Raw genomic sequence first — 20,283 nt, 5'->3', positions numbered from 1 at the left:
GCAAAAAGGAGTCTAGAATCATTACCCAATCAATATCTCTGAAAATCTCTCAAAATCTCACTCAAATCCGAGCTCCCAAGATTAAGTTTTGATAAAAATGGCTAAGCCCTCGATTTTGAAATCTTATATCTGCCCAGGTAATTTCTTCTTCGCGAACGCGATGCACAAAAGTCCTGTTGGCCAAATTCCTCTTTCGCGAATGCGAGGTCCACTCGCGAAAGCGTAGCTTACACAGGCAGAACCAACACGAACGCGAGGACCATATCACGAACGCGAAGACCAACGGGTCCTTACCTTCGCGAATGCGGGATATCATCGCGAACGCAAAGCACATTTCAGCTGCTTCACCCAGATGCTCTACGCGAACACTAGAACCCCTCGCGAACGCGATGAAGGTTTTCTCTGCAACACAACAGCAAAAAATCTGCAATCTTTCCAAGTCCAAAAATGGTCCGTTGAGCATCCGGAACACACCCAAGGCCCCCGGGACCTCAACCAAACCTGCAACCAATCCTAAAACATCATTCAAACTCGTTCCAACATTCGGAACGCTCAAAACAACATTAAAACACCTATTTTCATCGGAGTCAAGCCTAAGAATTCCAAAAACTCTAAAAACACGCTTTCAATCAGAAAGTCTATCAAACCTCGTCCAAATGACCTAAAATTTTGCACACATGTCACATTCAACACTACGGAGCTACTCCAACTTTTGGAATTCCATTCCAAACCTCGGATCAAAATCTCACTATCCGACCGGAAACTTCAAAAATTCAAGTTTTGGCATTTCAAGCCTAAATTAGCTACGGACCTCCAAAACACAATCTGAACACGCCCTTAAGCCCGAAATCACCCAACAGAGCTAACAGAACCCTCAGATTTCCATTTTGAGGCTGACTTCACACTGCTCCGGCTACAGTCAACTCTCCAACACTTAAGCTCTCATTTAGGGACTAAGTGTCCCAAAACTCTCCGAAACTCAAAATCGAACATCCCGGCAAATGCAAAAATAAACTCGGGGAAAGCAGTTCATAAGGGATCGAGGCATTAATTCTTAAGACGACCGGTTGGGTCGTCACAAGTAGTTAGCAGTGATAACTATGGAAGATATTCAGAATTACTTAGTTTGATCTTATATGCATGCTTTCTAATAGTGGAAACGAAACAGTGTTAAAAGTTCAGTATCAAGACTTAAAACGAGTGGGTTACCCTATATGCAGGATTTCTAACGATTAGCGATTGAAACGGATTTTTTATATACTTAGCTCCTATTGGCATATCTCCTAAGTGAGTAATTATAAGAACAACACATTTAACTAATTAAGACCCTATAGGCATGATTTCTAAAATGCAGATTCGTAAAACATGAACTAATATGATCCTGTGATCATGGTATTTAGTGAATATGCTGCAATTGAAAGATTGGTCATTTTATTTCCTATAGGCATGATATCTAATAAAACATATGGATCAGAACATGTTGAACAAATTGAACATTAAAGTCCTATAGGCAGGTTATATAACACACATAGAGAATATGTTCAAGCAATTAAATACCTATAGGCAGGATCTCTACCCGTTTCATGCAAGAATAAACCCACATCCCCAATTTTACTAACACCCCAATTTTTATTACATCGTTATTACAGGCCCAATGAATGAAATAAATTATAGAGTTACAAGATAACTATAGTGGGCCTAGGATAGGCCCAAAGTATACCTGGCCAGGCCAGGCCTTCGATTTAAAGTCCACATAATTAACAACAGCCCAGAAGTCATAGACAGAATCCTGTAGCCATCAAAGATTCATAAAACAACCATGTACACAAGATCATTGGCTTGTTCAGTAGGTGAAAATGGGAAAGAATTGAGCAATTAAGACAAAGTGGCAAGGAACATTGGTCCCTAGTGTGTCAGAGTTCCCAAGGGCTTCAAGAACCCAGGGCAGTGTTCACACTAGAGAGGTTAATAGAGGAGATTCAGAGATAGTGGATCGCTACCTACTCCGCACTACTAAAAAGTAGGAAGAGAGGGTCGCAATAGCTTTTACCCAATTTGTGGGTTGGGATCGATTTTCACGGGGAGCTAGGAATGGAGTCGAGTATCTATTTAGATTGGGATTGTGTAATTGTTCCAAATGTCACTTCCAAACATCTTTTGATTTTTCTTTAACAAACTAATATTATCAATTACTAATGAGAACTAAATTATGCTAATGAGAAAATTGCTAGAGTTGTATCTAATGGGTAGAAAGGCACTAGGGTAATGACTTTCACCTAGGTGACTAATTGACGGGTAAATGCTTCTAAGGCTCGCTTGACATGATTGGGGAAATATGCTATAACCATTGCACAATTTTACCCACTCTCACACCTCTCGGTAGAGAGAGTGATTTTACCCAATTGACCCTCTCGATACCAAATGGGCAGGCAAATTAGCTCAAGCAACTAGGGTTCAAGTCGGGTAATTACTCTCTCGAGGTTTAACCCTTTAATTGGGACTATCAATTCTCTTGAGTCCATCCCAATTCCTTGTTGGGTCAATTTTGGAGACGTAGACCTCTCTTTCTCAAGAAGAGCCAAGTCAACTTAGCACAAACCAGTATTTGCAACCACTAATTCATAGATTAAACCATAAAATTGACCCAAATAACAGACACCCATAGTCAATCTAACCTTAAATCACAACACCCATCAATTACCCACACTAGGGTTGAGCCACAACCCTAGCTAATGGGTTTAGCTACTCATGCTTGAAGAAGAAAATAGAGAAATAGATGAAGAACAAGATATATTAATTAAAAGCTAATGTAAATACAGAGAATCTATCGTTAAATCTAAGTTAAGATGCCAAAAATGGCTACACAATAGCTTCTCACGAGCGCAGCTTCGTTCTGGAAATAACTGATACCCTAACAATGGAAAAATGTTCTATTTATACTAAGCTGGAAAAACTGGACAAAAATGCCGCTGCGGGGTTAGTGCGGGCCGCACAAAATGGACTGCAACAGCTTTAGGCTCTTGGACTTGAAGTCTTGGCTCTCTGAAATCAGGCTCCGCGGACCGCACAAAATGGACCGCGGTCGCGGAGGTCTCTAATGCGGTCCGCACAAAAATGACCGCGGACCGTGCTGGCTTGATCCTTGTCAAATTACATCTCTCTGATATTCTCTTCCGCATACCACACATAATGGCAATGCGGCCGCGGAACCTTCAGTGTGGACCGCACAAGATCGAATGCGGCCGCACTGCCTTGAAGCTCGATTTTCCAGCTCTTTGAATCCCCTAGTGCGGCCGCACTGCCTTACAAACTTAGGCCTTTTTGTTCTGAGTTTGCCTTGTCTTTGGTACTTGAGCAGATTTCACTCCTTTTGAGCCGATCTTTGACATTTCGTCACTTTGTCGATCAAACCTGCAATCAAGCACAACTTATGAGCCTTTTGGGACTATTTTGTAAGAATTTATAATCAAAGCGTAAGCAGGAAGAAGCATAAAACACGTCAAAATTCCTAGTTATCAATAGTGTAGGATTCAGTATCAGGGGAATGATAAAAGACCCAAATCCTAGTGTCTCAGAGTTCACAAGGTCCTCAAATGGATCCCGAGCAAAGCTCACACTAGGGAGGTCAATAGCAAGAGCCTTGAGCCTTGGCTTTCAGCCGGCTAAGAATAAGGAGTTCAGAATAACATAAGTGATAATGAGGGAAAATGGACAATAGTTGAGGGACAGAACATAGTCAAGTTGAGCACATAGAGCAAATAATCAAACAGGCTCTAGGTTTTAAGAACAAAGTTAGCAAAGATTCAGAAGAACAAGTTCAACACCTAGTGCATAAGTAGTCACACATTAACAAAACAGGTTTGCAGGATTGGTATACATAGACTCATAATAAGGAAAAGTTCAAATTATGCTAAGTATAGATCCTAGTGAGAATCATATTGACTGCAACATAACTTAGACAGGATGAGAACAGATTATTGACAATACTGGAAAGTCAAGACATACTAGAAGTATACTAATGAGGAACAAGATCAAACATGCTACCTAAGCAGGATATCACCATAGCAAGTTCAGAATAGGATAGGTTACAGACTTTTGCTATATAGTTAATGACTACATTCATGCTTTTGAATACAATCTACTAGTTTATTAAAAGGGATATGAAAGCATGTCCAAGTAACGAGATTGATAGCAAAATTAAACACCAAAGAGAGGCTAAAGTGCAAAGGTTTTTTAACATCAGTAAGTTGCAATACATAGGATAGATGAGCTTGTAAAGAAATTAATTAACTAAAATCCGGTATAGGCATGTCTCGTATTACAAACATAATGAAGTTAAAGATTAGAGATACCTAAAATTAAAGTAAAGCAATCATAATTGCACACAAGAACAGCCCAGAAAACACATTAAACTACAATCTCCAAAAGTGAAAAACATATGCAAATGACAGGTAAATAGGAATGAAGTGACAAAAGTTCAGCAACTCACCAATTTTGATTTGATTCTTATGAGATCTGCTTGCCATATTTAGGCAAGTAGTATAGAAAAGGATCCAGTACGAGGGAGAGGTCACATATGGCAAGAAACGGCCATGGAATCCCATGTTAGGTGCGATTAGGAGAGGAATTTGGGGGGAAGACGACTAGGGTTTAGGTTTGAGAGATGAGAGGATTCAAGGGCGGCGGATGATGAGAAATAATTTAGGGTTAGGGGGTTTGGGTATAATTAAAAGGGAGGGTGTAACATGGGCCATTGATCTCAGAGATCAACGGCCATGATTTAAAAGGTGTTTGGGTCGGGTGGTTAAAACAGGTCGCGACCGGGTATTTGATAGGGTCGTTTGGTCTTGGACCAGGGGTAATTGGGCTAATTTGGGTCCAAATTTTGTTTTAAGAATGGACTATTATTTAAATACCTAAAATTCAAAATATTAATTTATAAAAATGCTTAATAAATAAATAAAAATATTATTTATGCAATAAAATGATTAATAATAATAACTTAGCATTATAAAAATATAAAAAGCTATTTTGACACAAATAGTATAGATAAAAAGTAATTATATATGAATATAGGCTATTATTGTAGAGTTAGGTAAATAGCTTAAAATGCAAATATAATTATACGAAAAAGAGTAAAAATATTATAAAATATAAGGATGCATAATAGTAATTTGGATGATTAATTTATCAGAAAATAATTTTAAGGAATAATTAATAATTATTCAAGTAATTTAAATGCAGAAAAATTTTAATGCTTTAAAATTATGAAAAATTATAGAAAATGTCTGTATAGGTTTATAAACTAAATGATGATGCAAATATACTATTTTGAAAGTATATATATACAATTTAAAAATATAAGAAAAAATTGGGTATCGACAGCTGCCCCTCTTTACCCGGGAATGATGAAAGAATTATCGGGTAAAGAAATGATGACCGATTTTGACTGAATGGGGTAATTTTAAAAATAGAGGCCGAACTCTGGTTTCTGAGTTGCCTACATATCCCTGGTTTTACAGGAATCAGGCCATGTGTAATTCTGAACCCAATGGTGATTGAAACCGATGGCCATGCATAAGGCTAATCCCTATTCTTTTGGGAAGGATAGTATCGGATGCAGAGTTATGAATGTGAATATAAAACGTAACGGATATGTTATAGAGCAAGTATCTGAACGACCATAGAGAAAAGTGAGTAATTGATGGGTCGGTTACATTTGAAATAATTGCAGGATGTGAATGTTATGAACGGAAATCAGAGCAAAAGTTTATCCCGTTTGAAGAATGGTTACCTCCTGGATTATCTGCAAAACTTAAAACACGGTGTATGCAAATATATATAGGTTATTGCGAGAATTTAAACATGATGCAAATTCCCTTTGGATCACTGAGATAGTCTTTGGACGATGAGGATGATGTCCTTAGACCATGATGTCCTGGGCCATGAATCGTGAGATAAGAGATTTGCAGGTCGTGAAATGATGTTCTCGGGCCATGATAATGGTGCCTCTGAACCATGACGCCTTTGAATAATGAAGTGCAATATTGAGAGATCCTCAGGCCATGACATGGTGTCTTCAGGCTTTGAGGATGACGCCTTTGGATAAGATGGAGATGTTTCAGCCCATGAGATGCAAAGACATGATGCTGGATCATATAAGAGAAACAAGACAGAGCTTAGTCTTGCATAAGATTGGGACAGAACTTAGCCACAAGAAGGCAAAATAGTGCTAGATTTCTAGTAGCATAGCATTCGGCATCAGGCAAGGAAAGGTAGAGCTTAGCCTTATGCAATTGGGGAGGCAATGCTTAGCCTCATGCAAGAAAGGGAGACAGTGCTTAGTCTCATGCAATGAGAGGCAATGCTTAGTTTAATGCTGTTGAGGAGGCAGAGCTTAGCCTCATGCAAGAAGAGGAGACAGGGCTTAGTCTCATGCAATGGAAGGCAGTGCTTAGCCTTATGCAATTAGGGAGGCAATGCTTAGCCTCATGCAAGAAAAGGAGACAGGGCTTAGTCTCATGCAATGGAAAGCAGTGCTTAGCCTTATGCAATTGAGGAGGCAGGGCTTAGCCTCATGCAAAAAGAGGAGACATGGCTTAGTATCATGCGATAAAAGGTAGTGCTTAGCCTTATATAGTTGAGGAGGAAGGTCTTAGCTTCATACAAGAAGAGGATATAGGACTTAGTCTCATTCAATGGAAGGAAATGCTTAGCCTTATGCAATTGAGGAGGCAGGGCTTAGCCTCATGCAAAATGGGAGGCAGGGCTTAGCCTCATGCAAGAAGAGGAGACAGGGCTTAGTCTCATGCAATGGAAGACAGTACTTAGCCTTATGCAGTTGAGAAGGCAGGGCTTAGCCTCATGCAAGAAGATGAGACATGGCTTAGTCTCATGCAGGGGAAGGCAATGCTTAGCCTTATGCAGCTAAGGAGGCAGGACTTAGCCTCATGCAAAATGGGAGACAATACTTAGTCTCATACAATGGAAGGCAGTACTTAGCCTTATGCAATTAGGGAGACAATGCTTAGCCTCATGTAAAGAAAAGAAAATGAGTGATAGCAGAGTATTTCTTATCTGGAGATATGATTGCGTTTCGTAGCTTGTTATTATGAAGATAGTGATTTTGATGTGTGTATACTTGCGAATACACTCGTTATGTTCATTGTGCCTGCATCCCAAGAAAAAATTGTGAGTTTTGCAGGGAAGGTTGGTTCATGACTTTGCCTGCTTGCTTTGCTTTGCTTTTGTCATGACCCAAATCGATGGGCCGCGACGGGTGCCTGAGTCCTACCGGTCAGGCACTGATAACTGCGATTTCTGCATGTTTTTTATACCCATTCTTACCTGAACTTTGTGCATTTATTGCCATATAATAGTCCCAAAATTCTTACAAATGACACTTGATTGCAGGTTTGAGCGACAAGATGACAAATACTAAAGATCGGCTCAAAAAGGAGTGAAATCTGCCAAGTGTCAAGAGACAACTGAAAGAGGGGATCAAAAGGCCCTGCGCGGTCCGCACTGTTCTGTCACGCGGCCAGGCAGGAGAGTTCAGAAGCTGGGCATATCCAAGTTCAACCTGCACGGACCGCACTATTTTTCCACGAGGCCGCGCAGGAAAGTTCAGACGCCATGATATTTTTAAGATAATCTGCGCTGTCCGCGCCTCTTCTCGCGCGGTCCGCGCCCAGTTCCAACGCGGTCTGCGTCCCTTTTTGTGCGGTCCGCGCCTAAGAGAATCAGAGAAGCAATCACTCGAGACAAAAGCCCATGCAACCGCACACCTAATCAGTGCGGTCCGCGTGGATGAAGTTCATGCGGCCGCATGTCACTTTTGAGCGGTCCGCGCCCCCCAGTACCAGATGCAAGTAATGAAGACCCAGAGCCCTACACGGCCGTGCGTCATTTGTGCGCGGTCCGCGCCAGACCCCCAGGGGTATTTTTGTCCGATTTTTCCTGTGAAGTTTAAATAGAACATTTTACTTTTTAGCAAGAGTTTTGGAGAAGGCGGTTCGAGAGCAGAGAGCAGCTGAACTCGTGTTACCCTATTATTAGCCTATTTTGGGCCATTTCTTCTAGTTTTAAAGTGGAATCAAGTAGATTAACATTGTAGTAACTATTATGTCAATTTCATCTATTATTTCTTTGATTTTTGTTACTACTATGTCTAGCTAAACCCATTAGCTAGGGTTGTGGCTCAACCCTAGTGTGGGAAATTGATGGGTGTGATTGTTTAGTGCATGAATGATGTTGGGTGTTTGCTATTTGGATTAATCTTAAGTTTTCACTAAGATTTGGTGGTTGCAAACACTAAGTCTAGCTTAGTGGGTCTTGACTCTTCTTGAGAAAGAGAGTCTATGACCTCAAGATTAACTCCAACAAGGAATCGGGATGGACCCATGAGAATGGTAGTCCCAATTAACGGGTTAAACCTCGAGAGAGTAATTACCCAACTTGAACCATAAGTTTCTTGGGAAAATTAGCCTACCCAATTGGTCTCGAGAGAGTCAATTGGGCAAAATCACTCTCTATCGAGAGGTGTGAGAGTGGGTGTAAAAGGTGCAACGGTTATAGCATAAGCCCCATATTCATCATTCTTGCATTAGGAATTTCTACCCGTTAGTGGACCACCTAGGTAAATGCTGCATCCCTAGTGTTTTTATCTATCTTGCATACGATTTAGAATCATAATTTTAGCATAACCTAGTTTTACAATTGTAGTTGATAAATTGTAGCTCTTAAACAAAAGAAAACCAAAAATGTTAGAAGATCAATTATGAGCTAAAACACTATCCTAGACCATATAAATACTCGACTCCAATTTGAAGTTCCCTATGGAAAATCGACCCCGATATCGCTATTGGGTAAAAGTATTAGCGCCCACTCATCCTTAGGTTGAGTCTGCTGCGATCAGGCACCCCTAAGCATGCGTTTAAGATATGAACTTGAATAAGGTCAGGCACCTCTAATCATGCGTCTAAGATATGAACTTGAATAACATCTGCTAAATTACTAAAATAACATACTTGAAGGAAACCTGCCCAAAAAGGGCATACATACATATACATACAATATATCTAGGGCGAGCCAACAAAGCTGCTATAAACAACTATACATCTCAAAACGGAAGCTGGCAAGGCCACATACTATCCAACTAGACGAACTGTCTACAGACCTCTAATAGAAACATAATTGTACAAAGACAGGACTGAGCCACATCATACCCATATATATATATATAAACGTTTCGTATCAAAATCAAAAGCAGCTCCAAATCAAATGGAGCACGCCACCTTTCGCTGATCAAGGATCCTAAGAAGGGGGACCGTCAGCTTGCCTACCTACACCTGTGGGCATGAAATGCATGCCCTATGAAATAGGGGATCAGTACGAAAAATGTACTGAGTATGAAAGGCATGAAAATTAGTACGTAAAATACATAGATGAAACATAGAATATAGAAACACGTCTTTAAATCTGAATAACTTTATAATTCTGAAACGTTTATAATGGCATGCACGTGCGAATTGTCATGGGCGACTTTCCAGCCGTGCCCCATGACCCCTTGGGCGCCCCGTGGCGTCCTAGCAAGCCTTCCAATGCCTAGCGCCACGGACGGCCCCGTGGTCTTCGCCGCGCCAAGTGACAAGCGCGCATGTGCCTCTGTCACCCCACCGATATCCCTTGCCAGCGCCCAACTGCAGGCAGATGCCAACAGCGCCGCGCGCGCAGACAATGCCGCGCACGCAGACCCTGATGTCAAAGACTATGCTGCTGACAACGGACCTGTTTTCTGCCTTATAGCAAACTAAGTCTTTTTCATTGTAAATATAGAGTAGTTTTATTCCATGTACTTCCATTATGTTTCTTTATCTTAATCAAGTCTAGTCTTGTAGCTTTGGATTATTTTTTTTAAGCATTATTATGGGGGATCAAACAATCAAACTTTCTAGCAAGCAAACAATTCTCTGTATTGGTGTCTCTCCCCCTCGACACCGCATTGCCTTTCTGTAAGAGCTTTCATTAATGCAATCAAGCTTTCTTTCATTCTCAATTCTCATTCTTGTTTTATCAATTGCTCTAGACATTGGTTTTCCCGTACGGCACTGACAATCTAGTCTAGCGTACGGAGGGGACCTCAGTTGGCGGAAAACAACTACACTGACATCAGTTGCTTAGCCTTACGTCGCCCTTCCAAGGAATCTCAGGAAGGCGTCGCGTAATAGTTGGTATCAGAGCCTAGGCTCAACATCGTACGAGGGAAAGCATTGCCATTACTACCATTTCTGACCATGGTGAATCATGGGGACCGCATTGCGGCCCTTGAACAGACGGTTGACGGATTACTATCCATCATGGATATGGTGCCTGAACTAAGAACCAGCCTAGGGAAAAGGTTAGACGACCTGGACCACAGGGTGCTCCAGGCCGAAGTTGACATAGAAAACATCAGTCGTGACTCCGAGGGAGATCGGCAAACGGAAGCCACAGAGGCAGCTGAAATTTTTGGCAAATTCGAGGAACTCCAACAGGAGCGTGCCGAGGATTTAGCTTACAGGGAACAAGAGGCAGACAGGGTGACTGCCATGCAACAAACTATTGACGACTTGACAGACAAGCTCAATGTTGTCAATGCTGCTTTACAGGGCCTACAGCGAGGCGGTGGAAACCAGATCGGGTGCGCTGCAAATCCCACTTCCGCGACACATAAACTGAAAATTCCTAAGCCAAAGCCATACAGTGGATCTAGCAACTCCAAGGAAGTGGAGAATTTCATCTTTGATGTCGAACAATATTTTGATGCTAGAAGAAGCTAAGAAGGTAGCAACTGCTGCCATGTATCTTCAGGGTGATGCTAAACTCTGGTGGCGGGTGAAATACGAAGCCATCAAGGCCGGTGAAGATGCTCTCGAAACATGGGCAGAACTGAAGGCAGCCATCCGCCTACAGTTCTTCCCCGAAAATGTCGAATACAATTCAAGGAGAAAGCTACGGGAGCTCCGCCAGACCAAATCCGTGCGGGACTACGTGTGGGAATTCTCTGCGCTCATGCTAAGCATACGCGACATGGGGGACAAAGACAAGCTCTTCACTTTCCTAGAAGGGCTGAAACCTTATGCCCGTATGGAGCTACAAAGACAACGGGTAGATACCCTGCCCAAGGCGATCCAAGCAGCTGAATGCCTTGGGAACTATCAAATGGAAGCTCGGAATGATAGGCCTCAACCGCCTGCCCGAGCAGGATTCAAAGGGGGCCAATCTAGCAATGGTGGCCCTAGCAGAAGTGGGGGAGATCGGAGCTCAACCAAACCTAAGGCTCCCTCCACAAGCAGCAACAGTGTTGCGTCTAACAACAATGATCGGGGGAGGAAGCCTCCTTCAGGATGCCGTCATTGCGGCGGACCACATTGGAACAATGAGTGCCCACAGGCACAAATGAATGCCCATCAGACTTTTGATGATGGGACGGATGACGACTCAGACGATGCTTATCAGACTGAACCAGTAGGTGCCTTCAATGCAATTGTTGGCTCCATTTCTGAGGCATTAGCAGAGACTAATTCTAGTATCCGTAAGAAGAAGGACCCATGTCCCGTCACCAAGAAAGGGAAAAAGAAGGCGGATGATGAGACTCCTCTTAAGCACGAGAGGACCTTAATGTTCGTTGAGATGAAGGTGAATGGAAAGCCCATTCGGGCCATGGTAGACACGGGGGCTACCCACAACTACTTAGCCTCAACTCAGGTGGAGCGCCTTGGTCTAGTTGTAGGGAAAGGTAGAGGCCGTGTCAAGGCTATCAACTCACCTCCCCAGCCAGTGGGTGGAATAGCCAAAGAAGTACCGGTGAAGCTTGGCCCTTACGAAGGAAAATTTCAACCTGCGCGTGGTGATCATAGATGACTTCGAGTTGATAGTTGGGTTGGAATTCCTGAGGCAAACCAACACCATGCCTGTACCATATGCTGACATGTTACTGATGATGGGAGCAAATGGGACCAAGCCCTGCATTATCCCGTGCATGCCCATGAAGATGGCCGTTGAAAACATCTCGGCCTTGCAATTGAAGAAGGGGGTCAAAAGAAATGAACCCATGTTCCTAGCAACCCTTTGCATCGAAGATGTAGAAAGCTCCTCGGGTCCCATTCCTGAACCCGTGAAGGAGCTACTACTAGAGTTTGAAGATGTCATGCCACGAGACATGCCAAAGTGACTACCGCCTAGGCGCACTGTGGACCATGAAATTGAGCTGGTGCCGGGCGTGAAGCCACCCGCCCGGGCGCCTTACAGAATGTCACAACCCGAACTCACCGAGCTTCGGAGACAATTGACGGAAATGCTAGACACAGGGATTATCGTGCCCTCCAAATCCCCATACGGGTCCCCTGTGCTATTCCAAAAGAAACATGATGGTAGTCTATGACTCTGTGTGGACTATCGGGCTCTAAACAAAATTACTGTGAAGAACAAGTACCCTATTCTGCTAATTGCAGATTTGTTCGATAGACTGGGTGGTGCGACGGTGTTCACCAAAATAGACCTGAAGACAGGTTATTGGCAAGTTCGAATTGCAGAGGGTGATGAGCACAAGACGACCTGTGTGACAAGATATGAGTCGTACGATTTCCTGGTTATGCCATTTGGCTTGACTAATGCCCCAGCTACGTTTTGCACTTTGATGAACCAAGTCTTCCGAGAGTACATTGATGAATTCGTGGTGGTCTACTTGGATGACATTGTGGTATATAGCCAAACATTGGAGGAACACCTGATGCACTTGCGTAAGGTCCTAGCTCGATTGCGGGAGCATGAACTATATACGAAGCTATCTAAGTGCTCCTTTTCTCAAAAGCAAATTGACTTCCTCGGACATGTCATCGAGGAATGGCGGATCAAGATGGACCAGCAGAAGATTCAGGCAATCATAGATTGGCCGCCGCCTAAGGATATCCACGCCTTGAGGGCGTTCCTTGGTCTATGCAATTTCTATCGACGATTCGTGAAAGACTACTCCCTCATTGCAGTACCATTGACAGAACTCCTCAAGAAGGTCACGCCTTGGGAATGGGGACCCAAGCGAGCGGAGGCCTTCAACGCATTGAAAGCGGCTATGTCTAGTAGCCCCGTCTTGGCCCTTCCTGATCTGGCCAAGCCATTCGAAGTACAAACAGATGCATCTGACTATGCCTTCGGTGGAGTCCTGCTACAAGAAGGGCATCCTATAGCGTACGAGAGTCAGAAGCTAAAAGATGCAGAGCGGCGCTATGCCGCCCATGAGAAAGAATTATTGGCTGTCGTCCACTGCTTGCGCCTCTGGAGGCACTATCTGCTGGGAACCCCGTTCGTGGTCAAGACAGACAACACAGCTGTTAGCCATTTCATGACCCAGCCGAAGTTGAATGGTCGACAGGCCAGGTGGCAGGAACTCCTAGCTGAATTACACTTCAACCTGGAGTACCGAAGTGGGAAGACCAATCATGTTGCTGATGCGCTCAGTCGGAGAGCTGATCTAGCATCGGTGTGCTTGCTCGCCACCCTAAGGGTGAGCGAAGTAGCCACCTCCATCAAGGACTAGATACAGGATTTACTCATCAAAGACCCTGTTGCACAGTATTTGGTTGATTTGGTAGGACAGGGCAAGACTCGCCAGTTCTACATGGAAGATGGTTTTCTGAAAGTGAAAGGGAACCGACTTTATGTTCCTAAAGAAGGAGACCTACGAAGGACTCTTCTGGCGGAATGTCATGATACTCTGTGGGCCGGCCATCCCGGTGAAGAACGCACCATGGCGTTACTCCGCCGTGCATATTATTGGTCTCAAATGGCCGATTACGTTGCTCAGTATGTGAAGACTTGTCTAGTATGCCAGAAGGACAAGTCAGACCGCTTAATACAGGCGGGACTCTTGGAACCACTAGCTGTCCCAAAGAGACCTTGGGAAAGTGTTTCCCTGGATTTCATCACCGGATTGCCTAAGGTCGGAGATCTAACAACTATCTTGGTTGTGGTAGATCGGTTTTCCAAATATGCTACCTTTATTGCTGCCCCACAATATATATCAGCAGAAGACACAGCTCGACTCTTCTTCTCTCATGTCGTCAAATATTGGGGCCTACCCAAAGACATTGTTAGTGATCGTGACTCACGCTTCACTAGCAACTTTTGGACCCAACTCTTTAAGTGCCTTGGGTCGAAGTTGAGTCACAGCTCAAGTTTTCATCCGCAATCTGATAGCCAAACGGAGCGGTTCAATGGTATGTTGGAGGAATATCTCCGTCATTTTGTAACCGGATCACAGAAGAATTGGGTGAAGCTTCTGGATGCTGCTCAACTGTGTTTCAATTCACAAAAGAGCTCTAGTACAAACAAAAGCGCTTTTGAAATTGTTACCGGACAGCAACCGCTACTCCCACACACAGTCAATGCACCAAATATGTCTAAATCTCCTCGAGCTGCTAGCTTCTCTAAAGAGTGGAAGAAAAATTTGGAGATAGTGCGGAGCTATCTTGTCAAGGCTCAAAAGCGGATGAAGAGGCATGCTGATCAGAATCGTCGCTTTGTTGAATACCAAGTAGGAGACAAAGTGATGGTCAAAATTCCAAAGCGTTACTTATTTGCGGGGGTCCATGACCCTCGCTTATTGCAAAAATACATTGGACCCTTGTCCATTGAAAGGCGTATTGGGAAAGTTGCATACCGGGTGGATACCCCAGCTTAGTGGAAAATTCATCCTGTCTTCCATGTCAGCCTCCTGAAACCTTTTCGGGAAGACACAGAGGATCCTTCAAGGATCCAGCTTACAATACCCAGTATTCGAGGGCCCAATTCAATCGGGAAAAGGCGTGTTGAAGCTATCCTTGATGATAGAGTGATTCATGCCTCAAGGAAAGATCACCAAGAGTTCTTGGTGAAATGGCAGGGCTGTGATGCAGAGGAGAACACTTGGGAGAGGGGAACAAACCTCAAAGCCTACAAGAGCCTAATTGAAGATTATCTTGCAAGTAAGGCGCCGAGGACGTCGCCAACTCAGGTGGGGGAGAATGTCATGGGCGGCTTTCCAGCCGTGCCCCATGACCCCTTGGACGCGCCCCGTGGCGTCCTAGCAAGCCTTCAAATGCCTAGCGCCACGGACGGCCCCGTGGTCTTGGCCGCGCCAAGTGACAAGCGCGCATGTGCCTCTGTCGTCCCACCGATATCCCTCGCCAGTGCCCAACCTCAGGCAGATGCCAACAGCGCCGCACGTGCAGACAACGCCGCGCGCACAAACCCTGATGCCAAAGACTATGCTGCTGACAACGGACCTGTTTTCTGCCTTATAGCAAACTAAGTCTTTTTCATTGTAAATATAGAGTAGTTTTATTCCATGTACTTCCATTATGTTTCTCTAGCTTAATCAAGTCTAGTCTTGTAGCTTTGGTTTATTTTTTTTAAGCATTATTAGGGGGGATCAAACAATCAAACTTTCTGGCAAGCAAACAATTCTCTGTACTGGTGTCTCTTCCCCTCGACACCGCGTTGCCTTTCTGTAATAGCTTTCATTAATGCAATCAAGCTTTCTTTCATTCTCAATTCTCATTCATGTTCTCTCAATTTCTCTTGACATTGGTTTTCCCGTACGGCACTGACAATCTAGTCTAGCGTATGGAGGGGACCTCAGTTGGCGGACAGCAACTGCACTGACATCAGTTGCTTAGCCTTACGTCGCCCTTCCAAGGAATCTCAGGAAGGCGTCGCGTAACAGTATAAATGTTGTGCCATGCATAGATATGGGTGTACATAATATCATCAAGCCACTGAGGGCATCCCATCATATCGTCTCGGCCATTGTGGGCAACATCATCAACAAGTACCAGCTGATTAGGTGGTGGTGCTTATATAATGCCGTAACCTTTTCCCATATCCCATATACATATTTATATATATATATATACACGTATATAACACCATAATGTCATCACACCTCTGAGGGCATCCCATCATATCATTTCGGCCACTGTGGGCAAATCATCAACGTATACCAGCTGATCAGGTGGTGGTGCGTATATAACGCCGTCTGGTCATGGGTTAATGTACATATATAAATGCATGAATTTATGAAATATACCAATTACTTATTTTAAAGGTCATTTTTGTCTTCATGTACTTTTATATCATCGTATAGCTAATGTACGTGTATTCTTATTATACATTTTAACTCAACATATAAAATGAGGAGCTATGTATGACCATGATAGACTAACAATACATTACAAGGAATAAGCAAACATTTTCCACAGAAGGTCACACAAGTTCTTATGCGAATACAGGAAGCGCTAATACAGTGATCAAGGAGCTTATTTCCATTGTTGATATCATAATGAGTGATTAAAAAGAACTTTATCCAATAAACTTTACATACACATACAACAGAAATGCTTTTCGAATAAACTTTATCAAATACGTATTTTTTTGAGATCCATGAACAGAAGATAATAATATTTTCCATGGGGAATCAAGAATATAGACACCCCTACTATTTCTATGAATAGAGTAATTTATGGAAACTGTGTGTTTGCTCGTTTCTTCAGTATAATTTGGACCATGCTAAAAGAAAGAAGGGAGGGTCTTAACATACATGTTCCTTGAATTATTTGCACGAAATGAAGCTTCTACTCTTTTGAATTTGTACGAAATTCCTTGCTTGGATTTTATGAAACTCGAATAAAATTGCTTCTTTGAAATTCAATCGAACTTTGGCTAAGGATTTGGACGAAAATGGCTTCTGTTTCACGTTCTTGGTTTTAAACCACAACAAATTATTGTTTTGAAGTGAAATTTTTGCTTCTGATTGAACATTCTTTTGAGCTAAGATTAATATATTAATCATGATCTAAGTTCTGGTCCTAAATGGGATAAGATTCCTACATATAGTTACATTTTATCATAAGTGGCCACATGGATTTAAATGACTTATGAGTCATGTTTTAGCCATTGTGGCTTTATGCCACGTGGAAGGGTGGGTGAAGTTTATTAATCTTTACCCATTATTAGTTAACTGGGTAATGTTCCGTTATCCGGTAATTAACTAATTACCCGCATAATTTAAAAATTGCCCTAAATTACTTAAAATTCTATTTATTTTTAATATATTGTATATATACTTTATATATTATACTACAGTGGTCATATGGTACCTTGCATGGTAAGAGTTCACAATTATCGGGTATTATTGCCCGATCCGTATTTTATCCCAAATTGGCCACTTTCAACGAAACTCGCTTTCTTTAATTCGTGTACCTTTTATCCTTCATGACACTTCTTTATCGCTTGTTATAAATAACGTAAGTAAGTTAATGTCAAGATGATCTCGTCTCCGAGTCTACATCAATTAACTGAAGACGAAACTTTTAACGTACGAAAACGCGAGATGTAACATCCTTCCCTCCTTAGAAACATTTGTCCTCGAATGTTTAACCTTACGGTATCTATATAACCTTGGCAAAGTCTCCCTTGGTAACAATACTACATCAACGCTTCCTGTAGAAACTTAAGGTTATGACGTCTTAGTCGGATCCTTCTCTCGAGGAGGAATAAATAGGAATATCTAGACTTCATGTCTTCCTCGGCCTCCTAAGTCACTTCTTCCACATTGTTGTTTCTTCAAAGTACTTTCACTGAAGCTACGTTTTTAGTTCTCGATCTCCGAATCTGTCCTTCTAATATAGCAATGGGTGTTTTCTTCATATGATAGCTGCTCTGTGACCTGAACGTCGTCAACTAACACAATTCTGGAAGGATCTCCGATACATTTACGGAGCATAGACACATGAAAGACTGGATGTACAAACTTCAAGTCCGAAGGCAAGTCTAATTCATATACTACCTTGCTTACTTTGTGTAGTATCCTTTATGGTCCCATGTACCGAGGGATATGTTTTCCGTTCTTTCCGAACCTCATAACACCTTTCATCGGTGATACACTTTTGGAATACCCAATCATCAACCCCGAACTCTAACTCTCGTCGCCGCACGTCAGAATATGACTTCTGACGACTCTGAGCTGTCAATAGTCGATCCCGGATAAGCTTTACTTTTTCCATGGCTCGCTGAACTAGGTTTGGCCCATGTAATTTAGATTCTCCAACATCGAACCACCCTATAGGCGACCTACACCTTCATCCGTAAGGAGCTACGTATGGAGCAATCTGAATGCTGGAATGGTAGCGACAGATGATCATCTCATCTACCTTTGAAGGCAATTAAACACGCTCATAATATATCCTCCAGTGTTTGAATAGTATGCTTAGCCTGTCCATCTGTCTGGGGATGAAATGTTGTACTAAGACTTACTTGAGTCCCCAATCCTTTTTGGAAGGACCTCCAAAAGTTAGCTGTAAATTGAGCTCCTCTATCCAAGATAATAGATACAAGGACACCATGCAATTGTACTTTCTCCTTAATATAAAGCCTCACATAATCCTCTAAGGAATATGTAGTTCTAACGGGCAGAAAATGGGCTGACTTTGTAAGCCTATCAACAATCACCCATATCGAATCGAACTTACGCTGGGTACGAGGTAAGCCTACGATGAAGTCCATATTGATTACTTCCCATTTCCATGCAGAATCTCCATAGCCTGCAATAATCCACCGGGTTTCTGATGCTCTATTTTAACCTGCTGACAGTTAGGACACTAAGCAACAAACTTTGCTATATCCTTTTTCATTCCGTCCCACCAATACACTTCCAGATATCATGATACATCTTTGTTGCTCCTAGATGGATAGAATAACGAGAATAATGAGTTTCTCCCATAACCTGCCGATGCAGCCCTACAACATTAGGAACACATAATCGTTCTCGATATCTGAGGACCCCACCTCCTGCAATTTCAAACGACGTCTTCTTTTTCTGAAGGGTGGTATCCCTATAATGAACTAACACAGGATCCTCATAATGGCGTTCCTTTACTTCAGTTACTAAAGAGGATATTGTCGTATCCTGAAGAGTAATTCCAATATCACATGAGTCCAGTAACCAAACTCCAAGACTAGCTAGTTGATGAACCTCATGGGCAATTCCCCTCTTTTCTGGCCATAAATACGACACGTTACCCATAAATCTACGGATGAGGGCATCGGCTACTACGTTCGCTTTCCCTGGATGGTATAAAATATCTACGTCATAGTCTTTAAGTAGCTCCAACCATCTCCTTTGACGTAGATTCAATTCCTTTTGCTTGAAGATGTACTGGAGGCTCTTATGATCCGTATAGATATCAACATGAATTCCATACAAGTAGTGCCTCCACATCTTTAGTGCATGAATCACCGCGGCTAACTCTAAATCGTGGATCGGGTAGTTCTTCTCGTGCCTTCTTAGTTGTCCAGAAGCATAAGCTACAACCTTAATAAGCTGCACGATCCAATCCAACGCTTGAAACACAACAGATAACATAACCATCGGTTCTTTCTGGGAGCGATAGAACCGATGCTGAAGTTAATCTGTCCTTCAATGTCCGAAAACTCTGTTCGCAAGGTTGGGTCAGACCGAATGACATAACTCGAAACTCAAAGTGCCCATATCTAGTTCTGAATGCTGTCTTTGGAATATCTTTATCCTTAACCCTTACCTGATGGTACCCGGACCTTATGTTTATCTTTGAAAAACACTTGGCACCTTGCAACTGATCAAATAAATCAGCAATTCTCAGGAGTGGATACTTATTCTTGATCATCACCTTATTCAGCTGCTTATAATCAATACACATTCATAAGGAATCATCTTTCTTAAACAACACAGGTGCTCCCCACGGTGATGTACTAAGACTGATAAAGCCTTTTTCAAGTAAGTCCTTTAATTATTCTTTTAACTCTTTCAGCTTTGCGGGGATTCTATAGGGAGGAATAGATATTGGGTGAGCATCTAGTAGTAGGTCAATAGCAAACTCAATTTCTCACTCTGGCGGAAGACCCAGAAGCTCATCGGGAAAAAAACATTGGGAAACTCATTAATCTATAGGAAAGGACTGAATGGTTGGTAATTCTACTTCCACATCCCAAACCCGAACTCAGTTATAAATATAGTCCTTTTTCCTTGCCTTGATATTGGAGATAAATTTACCTCTTGGTGATGCAGTATTACTTTTCCATTCTAAAACAGGCTCTCCTGGAAACTGAAATCAAATCATCTTTGATCTACACTTGATGTTAGCATAACAAAAGGCCAATCAATCCATACTATTATCATATTAAGTTCTACCCAACCGAACACCACGTACCTTATCCTTGTTTATTATCAAA

This window comes from Nicotiana tabacum, chromosome 16, assembly GCF_000715075.1.
Source record: "Nicotiana tabacum cultivar K326 chromosome 16, ASM71507v2, whole genome shotgun sequence".
Taxonomy (NCBI): Eukaryota; Viridiplantae; Streptophyta; class Magnoliopsida; order Solanales; family Solanaceae; genus Nicotiana; species Nicotiana tabacum.
This window is presented reverse-complemented; position numbering follows the sequence as displayed.